Here is a 10,648-nt window from a genome sequence, read left to right as displayed (position 1 = left end):
TGAAAGGCTACGTACCATATGAATTTAGCTATACGACATTTGGGGAAAAGAAAGGCTCAGAGACAAACAACGATCAGTGGTTGCCAGGGTTTCTGGGGAAGGAAAAAAGGGATGAATAGGTGAGCACAGGGAATTTTTAGTGCAATGAAGCTATTCTGTATGCTACTGTAACGATGGATGCATATCGTTTTACATTTGTTACTCCATAGAATGTATATCACAGGGAGTAAACCCTGATATCAACTATAGAATTTAAGTTAATAATGTGTAAATATTGGTTCATCAATTATAACAAATGACCACCTGAATGTTAGTTAAGAGGGAAACTGGGGAGCAGGTTGATAGGGCATATAAAAACCCTGTTTGCTCTCAGTCCAAGTTGCATGTGAATCTAACACTTACCCCAAAACTAAACTCTCTTAATTAAAAGTAAATAAATAAACGTGCAGAAATTCTAGAGCTGAAAACTTTATTATGTGATGTTAAGAATTTATTGGATGTGCAAAAGAGAAGCAATAAAATATGATTGGTAAAACTAAAAAAATAAAATAAAATAAAATAAAAGTCCACTATAAACTATTCAAACTAAAGACAATTTGGGAAATCATCAATCAATTACTATTTTTTAAGTTTATTTTTTTAGTTAAAAAAATTTTTTAACATTTATTTATTATTGAGAGACAGAGAGACACAGGCATGAGCAGGGGAGGGGTAGAGAGAGAGAAAGGCAAAGAATCTGAAGCAGGCTCCAGACTCTGAGCTGTCAGCACAGAGCCCAATGTGGGACTGGAACTCACAAACTGCGAGATCATGACCTGAGCCGAAGTCGGTCGCTCAACAAACTGAGCCACCCAGGCGCCCCATTTTAAGTTTATTTATTTTGAGAGAGAGAAAGAGAGAGAGAGAGAGAGAGAGAGAGAGAGAGAGATTATGGAAAGAGCCTAAATGTCCATCAATTGACGAATGGATAAAGAAGATGTGGTTTATATATACAATAGAATACTACTTGGCAATGAGAAAGAATGAAATCATGCCATTTGCAGCAACGTGGATGGAGCTGGAGGGCTTTATGCTAAGTGAAATAAGTCAGTCAGAGACGGACAGATATCATATGTCTGCACTCATATGCGGATCTTGAGAAACTTAACAGAAGACCACGGGGGAGGGGAAGGGGGAAAAATAGTTACAGACAGGGAGGGAGAGAGGCAAACCACTAGAGACTCTTAAATACAGAGAACAAACTAAGGGTTGATGGCGGGGGGGAGGGGGTGGAGGGGAGGGGAAAATGGGTGATGGGCATTGAGGAGGGCATTTGGGATGAGCACTGGATGTTGTATGTAAGCGAATTTGACAATAAATTATATTTAAAAATAAATTAAAAATAAAATAAAATAAAAATAAAAAGCTTTTGCCTAGTTCTAGGGACTTGAATATTTTTTTCCTATAGTCTTCTCTAGAATTTTTACAATTTACATTTAAGTTCATGATTTATCTTGAGTTAATTTTTATGGAAGGTGTAAGGTTTAGATCAAGTTTTTGTTTTGTTTGTGGTTTTGTTTTGGGGGAATTTTTGGCCAATGGATGTCCAATTATCTATTTTTTTTTTAATTTTTTAAAATGTTTATTTATTTGAGAGAGAGAGACAGAGATAGAGAGAGACAGAGTATAATCAGAGGAGGGGCAGAGAGAGAGGGAGACACAGAATTAGAAGCAGGTTCCAGGCTCCCAGTTGTCAACACAAAGTCTGACATGGGACTTGAAGTCACGAACTGTGAGATCATGACCTGAGCGGAAGTGGGATGCTTAACTGACTAAGCACCCAGGAGTCCCATATATTGTTTTGTTTTGTTTTTTTTAAAGCTGGTCATACATCTGGAAAACTTACTGAACTCTGTTACTAGTAATAAAAATTCATTGTTGATTCTAGTGCTGTTTCTTTTATCTTTCAGAGAGAGAGAGTCAGTAGGGTAGAGGGGCAGAGGGAGAGAGAGAGTCAACAGGGTAGAGGGGCAGAGGGAGAGAGAGAGAGAGAGAGAGAGAGAGAGAGAGAGAGAGAATCTTAAGTAGGATCCACACTCAGCACAAAGCTTTTCATGGGCTCACGACCATGAGATCATGACCTGAGCCTAAACCAAGATTTGGATGCTTAACCGACTGAGCCACCCAGATGCCCCTATTCTAGTGTTTTTTTCTACGTAACATTATAGTCTACAATAAGAAGACTTATTTAAAATTTAAAATTTTTGAATTTAAAACAGCTTAAACATAATCAAAAACAACAACTGACTTTCTATCAGAAACACTGGACATATTGAAAGTAAAAACACTACCAGTCTAGAGTTGCATAATCAGCAAAAATATACTTAAAAAATTAACAATATCAGGAGTAAAAATGGAATTCTCTTCAATTCCCATGAGAATTATGTGAATAATATAAGAATATTTGAAAAATATTTGAAATATTTGAAAAAAATCTACAATTTACTTGAAATGGGTGAATTTCTTGAAAGACACAAATTACCAAAACTGATACAAAAATAGAATACCTGAGGGGCACCTGGGTGGTTCAGTGGGTTAAGCGTCCAACTTCAGCTCAGGCCGTGATCTCACGGTTCATGGGATCGAGCCCCACGTCAGGCTCTGTGCTGACAGCTCAGGGCCTGGAACCTGCATCAGATTCTGTGTCTCCCTCTCTCTCTGCCCCTCCCCTGTTTGTGCTCTGTCTTGCTGTCTTTCTCAAAAATGAATAAACAGCAAAAAAAATTTTTTTAAAGTGAATATCTGAGTTACTGTATATGTATTAAATCTAGTAAACTAGTAGTTAAGTTTCCCCAAAGAAACATAAGCAGAGATTACATCACAGGTGAATACCAATCCTATACTGACTCTCTTAAAAATTAGAAAAACACTTTCAAACTCATAAGACCAACATTACTTTGATACAAAATCCAGAAAAACACATTCAAGGAGTTGAAACCTATAGTTCATTATCCCCTTTTGACCACAGATATAAAAATCTTTGACAAATATGGATAAGTCATGTGAGGCACTATGGAAACAGGAAAATTCATCCAGCTCAGGTCAAATTTATCTCAGGAATCCAAGATTACTTTAGCAAGTAATGCAACTCACTATATGTACAAAATAAAGAAGAAACATATATGGTCATCTCAATAAAGATAACAGCATCACAAAATTTTAAATCCATTCATGGTAAAAAATTTGAGCTAATTAGACACAGAAAGGAAATTCCTTGGGATGACAAAATACATCTATGAAAAGCCTACGGACAGGATCATACTCATTGGTAAAATATCTCCTAGGATTGTCGAAAGAATAAAAAGAATAATGGGAAATATAACTATGCCTGGTACAAAGCAAATGCTGTGGAAGTATTTGCTATTATTAATAAAACCCACAGGAACACCAAAGATCAATAGGAAAAATTGATAAATAAATTCAATATATTCTAGTATTTTCACATTGAGAAAATACGCAAAATTAAAGAAAGTCAGCCAAATCTATGGGAAACTATAGGTACCAATAAAGTCCCTATCAGTTCAAAAATAATTATGGACCGTTGTGTGCAGGAACCAGGGCATAGTCGTTTGTAAGAGTTGATTATTTGCATTTCTTCCCATCTTCTGTTTCAGTTATTTCATGCGCACAGCTAAAGTCAGCCATGTGGGAGTTTTTATGGCATGGAAATCAGCAAATGCTGCAAATTTTTTTTTTTCTGCCTCTGACAAGCTGGTTGTTAAACATCTACTGGCAATCCCATGGTCTTGTGGTAGAAGGAGAAAATCCAGACCCAAGACGTGGTAAAGAGAACAACACTCACACATTTCTTTAATTAAGAAAAGTTCAAAGTAAATTTACTTTGGCCAGTTACGTAACTCATTTACACTAAATCGTAAGAACAGGTATTTGCTTTAAGCATAGGTGTCTATGCTTTTCCATCTTGCCATGGGTTATATTTCTTTGTTAATGTCCATCAAATTTTGTGAGGCATGCTAATTATGAGACATACGAATAGGCAGGCTGAGCAATTCTTATTAACCCAAATTGATTAGGCAGGAGTAAATTAGAACTCTGGAGTTTGATCCATGTTATTTGTATCAAATGTCCATAATTCTGCCTCCCCTCGTGGCTCATGATGAAAACTAAGGAATGAAAGTTAAAATAAAAAGCTATACAACGTCTCTTCCTTCCTTCCTTGTGCTCCGTATGTATGAAAAGGAACGGTTAAAAATTCGCTCATTCGAGCAAAAATCAACTATCAGGACTACATCAAAATAAAAGGCTTCAGGGTAGCAAAGGAAACAATCAGTAAACGTAAAAGTCAACCTAAAGAATGGGAGAAGATATTTGCAAACGCCATGCTTCATAGAGGGACAGTCTCCAAAAGATATAAAGAATCTATAAAACCCAACACCCGGAAAGCAAATAATCCAGTTAAGAAATGAGCAGAAGATATGAACAGACTTTTCTCCAAGGAAGACCTCCGGGTGGCCAACAGACACATGAAAAGATGTTCATCACCACTTTTCATCAGGGAAATGCGGGTCAAAATCACAATCACCTCCTACCTCACCCCTTCAGAATGGCTACAATGAACCACACAAGAGACAACGTAGGAGAGAGGGGAACCCTCTCACACTGTTGGTAGGAACGCTAACTGGTGCAGCCACTCTGGGAAACAGTATGGAGGTTCCTCCATACTCAAAAAACTAAAACTAGAACTCCCCTACGACCCAGCAATTGCACTACTAGGCATTCATCCAGGGGATACAGGTGTGCTGTTTCGAAGGGACCCATGCACCCCCATGTTTGTGTCAGCGCCATCGACAACAGCCAAAGGATGGAAAGAGCCCGAATGTCCATCGCTGCAGTAAAGAGAGAAGCTGATGTAATACAAACTTTGGTGTTTTACCTGTCGGTTACCTTATGCAGCTTTCTCGCTCATACCTCCACTCGGACGTTTTAAACGCATCTCTTTGTCTCTCGCATCAGTCATCTGGGGAGAATTTTTAGCCAGATTTATTAACTAAAAAATGTAGTGACAGAGGTCTCGCGAGGCATAGGCTGGGGTTAGCTTCGGACAAGAGAAAACAGTGCGGTTCAATGACGCTTCTCCTTTGAGGACCTCTTGCCAAGCAAGAGACCCTGTGGCCCCCCAGAAGGTTCTTTCTCCAAGCTCCAAGTTTGCTGCAAGGAAGGCCAATGCACCTACATCACAAAAAAACGAAAGGAAGTTTATGGGGCCAATTTACCCGCGTTGGTAATTTTTTCCCTACCTGGCAAGGTAGTGGGTCTCACGTGGAAAGAATGGAACGCTGTGGACGTTGGGCCCGCCAAAAAGCCAGGCTTCATCACAACGCTGCCGCTTGCTGCCTCCAAGTCTTTTAGTGTCTCTGAGTATCCGGTTCCTTTCCTAGAACACGGGTGGGCAACCCCCACCTCGGAAGTCATCGTGGGATTAAACAAGCGCTGGACGCATAGAAAATGCTCGTGCGCCGTGGCTTGCGTTGTTCGAATTGGTGCAATGCTCATCGCTCTGGGAAATAAAAGCTGTCGTTGTTAAGGGTCACGCGTTTTTGGTGATAGCTAGGTGTCATTCGGCCGAGCAGGAATTATGCATGAAGATTATCTTTGAAATGGGGAGGGTGCCGATGGGTATCGGGTTCACTGCAGTCAGGTGAAAGCCGTGGAGGCGTGAGAGCCTCTGGGGACATTGGTACAAAGGCAGGTTCCCATGCGGCAGCTACGGAGCTTTTGATTCCCCGGTTCTGTTGCAGAAACCGAGGGCCCGCCCTGCAAGCAGCGATCTCCTGACCCTCTTGCGGGGGATTCCGGGAACAAATACGGGGAAATGTCGATTGGTTTCTACGATGGGCCATGCAGTCTGCATTTGTGATCTCATTTGGCCTTAGTAAGCTTGGGGGTTCAACTTGGGGGGGAAAAAACCAAGCTGAAAGCTTTTAGATCTATTTAAACACATCCATAACAGAGTGTGTGCTTCAAACCATCGCTGTAACCTGCTCACAGCAGGTCCGTGCAGAGCAGCGTGAGGCCTGCCGGGCCCTCGGCACAGGGTCAACTTCTGTTGGCTTAATCTGAGTCTTCCTGAGCCAGACCATCCCCCAGGGGCTCAGGGATGATTACCTCCAGGCTATATAGAGCAGGCTTCCCGGGCGGCGTGTGACCGGGGCAGCCCCACAGGGCTCTGCACTAAGGGCCCTGTGCTCGCTTTAACGCTTTGTGTCAATTGTCTAGACAGCAAGTTTTGAAGGAGGCATTTCTCCTCTTCTTCGACACCGGGTCCCACAAATGGGTAACACATCCTAGTAAGGCAGCGTGGTCAGAGCAGGCCATTAAATCACTCTGCGTTAACAGATACACTCAAGAGCCTCAGATATGGATTTAGTTGCCCCAAATCACGCTGGTCAAAGTGAAGAGAGCCAGGATTTGAATTCGGGTGGTGATTGGCCAGGAGACCCTTATTGTGCAAGGGACTGCAGAAGCCATCCAGGAACCCACGAGAGGCTCACGGGCAGCACTGCCCTTAGCCTCAGCTGAAGCTCATTGCTCAAGTCCAGGGTCACTGGTCCTGGACCACCACGGCCAGCAACCCCGGGCCCTCCTTCCCGACTCAATCGTGCTCGGATGCTTCCTGCCACAGCTTGAGCCCCTTTCTCTGAGCTTCTATTGCAAGACAGATAAAGACAACCAACCATACCCCTTCTTCTGCACCCTTAGTTTCAGCTTTAAAAACCTGATTAATTTTCGTCCTGCTAACATATTGATTAAAGCAAAAAAAAAAAAATCACAAAAATATGTTCTTCCTTTTCATACGTTCCGTTTTCCTCCTTTGCCTTATACCTGACCTGCAAAGCACGCCAGGGCAAGTCCCGTCTTTGTCTCCCCGACCCCCCTTCAACCTCAGTGGTGTTTCCCAAGGGCATTTTTTAATTTTTTTTTTTTTTTTTGAGACAGAGCATGAGCAGGGGAGGGGCAGAAGGCATTTCTTAAGTGAAGATGAGAAAGGAATACAGAGGGAATGTGAAAGAAGAGGAAAGACAGGCTAAATGATTAAGAACGGTTTTTCCTTCTCCCCAGTGATCTGTAGCCTGGACACAGGCATTTGGCTTTGTTTTCTTTATAAGTAGAACTAAGCCAACTCAGCAATACCTATAACTCTCAAGCCCCAAACAGGTGCCCCCACAAACCACAAGCACAGGATGGACATTACAGACAACACGAGAGGCTAACACACACGGGGTGACGCCTCGAGGAAGAGGCAACGAGGAGTTTGCAGGCGGGTCAAAACGGGTTTGACTCCCAGATGAAGCATTTGAGAATCGTCACTTGGGAGTGATTTTGAGCTTCTGTCCCGCTGGGTTTCTCCGTTCCTGAAATGGCAATTGCATTAGATACATCAGAAAGCAGATCCTGAATTTAAATAAGAATGGATTGGGAGCAGACAGGAAAGGGTTAATTACCTTTCCCGGGCAATGTTGGCTTCCTGGACGTGGCCCTGCTTCTGGGCTCCTTGGCTTGTTTCCATCGTGAGGGCCTGTGGAAGGAGGGACAGCAAATGGAGGAAGTATGCAGAGTTGAGAACAAAACACCAAGGGAGCTGAGAAAATCAGTGGAACAAAGGAATTCGATGTGGCCGCCCAGTGAGGATGAAGCCAGAAGCAGGTCTGAAAAGCTAGAGGACGGGCGCCTGGGTGGCTCAGTGGATTAAGCGTCAGACTCTTGATTTTCGGCTCAGGTCACGATCCCGTGGTTAGTGGGTTCGAGCCCGCGTCATGCTCTGCACTGACACCACGAAACTGCTCGGGATTCCCTCTCTCTCTCTCTCTCTCTCTCTCTCTCTCTCAATAAATAAATAAACTTAAAAAAAAAAAAAAAGCTGGAGGAGCAGCACCAGGAAATTCTAAGGAGCCCATACATGTGTCCTGTAAGGAGATCAAAGGTTCAGGTTATTTGTCAAATGGCAAGCTTTGCCCACGCTGCTGTGGAAATTTCTGCCCGGCCTCTGCAGTTGTATCTACACGTTATTTAATTATAAAGAAATACGTAAAGAAGAGCTAGAAACGTCTGAGGGGAGAGTAGGACAGCCGTGACCTTTGATGCCATTCTTCCCGGGGACACAATCCATGACAGTACTTCCTAAACCGTAGCCTGGCTTGGAATCCCGAGGGGAAGTTTGTTACAATTGACTGTGGGACCTACCTGCAGACTGTCTGACTCCGTAGAACTGGGGTAGGTCCGCAGGATGAACATTTCCAGTAGGTTCCCAGGCGATGCTTTTGCTATTAGCCCAGGGACGCGCTGAGAGCCCCGGCTTGCAGAGATTAGTCTATGCAATTGCAAGCAGTTAGCAGGGCTCCGAAATTAGCCCTAACTATCATTGGCGATGTCTCATCTGCAAGTGTCCCATTTTCAGGGCCCGGCCCCAAGAGCCCTTAAACTGCCATCAGAATTTACTGGACACTGCTTTCCCGCCCCCACCCCGCCCCAAATGCATCCTAGAGTAGGTATTCATCTTCCAAATTTGAAATCTTTCTTTGTATGTCTTCGGTGTTTGAGTTTTCCCCACTTCAAAGGCCTATTTTGTAATACTTTCGGTAACAGTTGCTTACAGAAAAAAGGGGTAAAATCCTTACATGGGAGTGTAACCTTTTAAAACCATTACAGACCACAGCTGAGCCTCTGAAAGGTACATTAAGAGGACAGCTGTGCGGGAGGCATTTTGAGGAAATCTCCAAGCCTGCAATTTGAAGATCCTTTTAACCACCTCCAGCATCCCAGAGATCTCAAGCTCTCTTTCTTCCGGACAAAATGCTATTTCCGGGGTTTTCTCTTTCGTTGCCTAAGATTCCACCATACCAACATGTGAATCCCCGTTTATTTTTGTATTCTTTTTATGTCTGGCTCCTTGAAGCTGTTCTCAGAGTTAGCTCCAGGCAATCTGCTGCAGATGTGTGAGAGGATGGTCAGCAGACCTTGACCATCTTTAAAAAAAAAAAAAAAAAGCACTCCTATGATCTTAAGAATAAAATCCAAGAGGAAGCCTAACACAAGACAGTGACCTCCTGGTTAAGGTATTTCATCCTTTCTGATATTTGCATCTCACCCCGGGAGGTAAAGACGGCAGGTTTATGTGGGAATGGCTTGCTGAAAGTTTGGGACCATATTGGCATTAGGCCATGTCAGAATAGTAAGTAGGCAAATCGCGCGTCCACGTTTTGTGGTTCTACTGGATGGAAATTAAGGCTCGGCAACAGGTTAAGAAAAAGACAGGTTTGGGTGAGGATGTCTACCTTACGCCTTGCTTTCTATCAAGCGTACAGGCGTATCCTCTTTGGATCTCTTGATAGATTCCTGTAACAAAGACGCAGAGAAACAAGATGTTGGCAACTTTACCAACTAAAAAAAAAAATCGTGAAAAGAAGGGCTTCCAGAATGTTATTTCCTTTATCGGTGTTTCCAGACCGTCAGGTTGTTCTTTTCATGCCTTGCGAGCATCACAGCTAAATATGATATTCATACTATTAAATAGCAAGCATAGCAGACGCAGGAGTCAATGGAAATGGATGCTAACCAGATACAGCTAGTGTGGACATCCTGGCGTATATTAGCTGAATACCGACTCTGATGAGAGCAACACTCAACCAAAGGAGAGTATCCCCTTCATCGTTATCTTTACCAGAGTCACTAGTGTATTTTCTGCTTCCGTACTTTGAAATGGTGGCTTAGGATCAAATATAGGACTAGGAGCATCCCGGTCTCCCTATCCTGTATCCCTTACAGCATAGCAAACTTTCTGAAGACTCTCTCAGTGACGAAACTCCGATGGGACCCAATGACTGGAGAAACAACGTCCCAAAACAAACTGAGAAGGGAACTTCTGTGAAAAATGGCAATAAACGGAGACAGTAGCCCCGCTGGCACTTCTAGTCGAGAGATGACAGAAACTGGGAATAGGACGTGACCAACTTGTCAATAACCCACCGAATGGCCTCCACGTCTCTTGTTCACGCGGGCTACAGCTATCACGATGTAATGGCTTCAAAATTAGAACTAAAACGTTTTGAAAATATTTATTGACTAACTCAAAATAGCATCAATAAATCCATTACACTTTCACAGAAACGACCCATTAAAAATGACTGTCTTTCCCCAAGCCACAACGAATTCAGTGAGAAGAAAGCGTAGTTTTTACCTTTTGCAAATGTCTCTAGTTTCTGACTTCTTGGAAGACAACTGGTTTCTCCTACTGCCTCTGCCTGAAATGTTTTGTGCCCTTTTGTTTTAGTTGAAGTAAGTGGGAAAAAAAAAAAACTGGCCTCACACATATATGCAGTTGGAGAAGGGGAGGGTGATTTTCAGAGCCTTTTCAGATAAATATGGATACTCTCCTTTGAAACTACACCTACTCTTCACAAGTGCTCATTTTGTAAATGTTATTTAGAATGTAGAACCTGAAACCATATCAATGAAAGTTTTCATACTGTTATATTAAACCTCATTGGTCTATCTTGCATGTTAAGTGGAGATTTTACTCATCAGTGATTTCATGACCTAATACACACACACACACACACACACACACACACACACACACACGGGTTATAAC

At 42.6% G+C, this 10,648-nt stretch overlaps 1 long non-coding RNA gene across 1 annotated transcript; it reads right to left on the bottom strand.

Moving 5' to 3' along the window:
* Window positions 1–4,642: 4,642 nt before the first annotated feature.
* LOC128777354 (uncharacterized) lies at window positions 4,643–10,327 on the bottom strand. Its single transcript, XR_008422653.1, has 4 exons — window positions 10,235–10,327; window positions 9,333–9,393; window positions 7,503–7,576; window positions 4,643–7,412 (listed from the first exon to the last, which is right to left on the bottom strand). It is a non-coding gene; the product is annotated as an uncharacterized LOC128777354 (long non-coding RNA).
* Between the last annotated feature and the right edge of the window lie 321 nt (window positions 10,328–10,648).

Source organism: Panthera pardus, unplaced genomic scaffold, assembly GCF_024362965.1.
Source record: "Panthera pardus isolate Hobbes unplaced genomic scaffold, ASM2436296v1 HiC_scaffold_16, whole genome shotgun sequence".
Classification (NCBI taxonomy): Eukaryota; Metazoa; Chordata; class Mammalia; order Carnivora; family Felidae; genus Panthera; species Panthera pardus.
The sequence above is the reverse complement of the archived record's forward strand: the minus strand, read 5'-3'. Positions and strand labels throughout refer to the sequence as shown.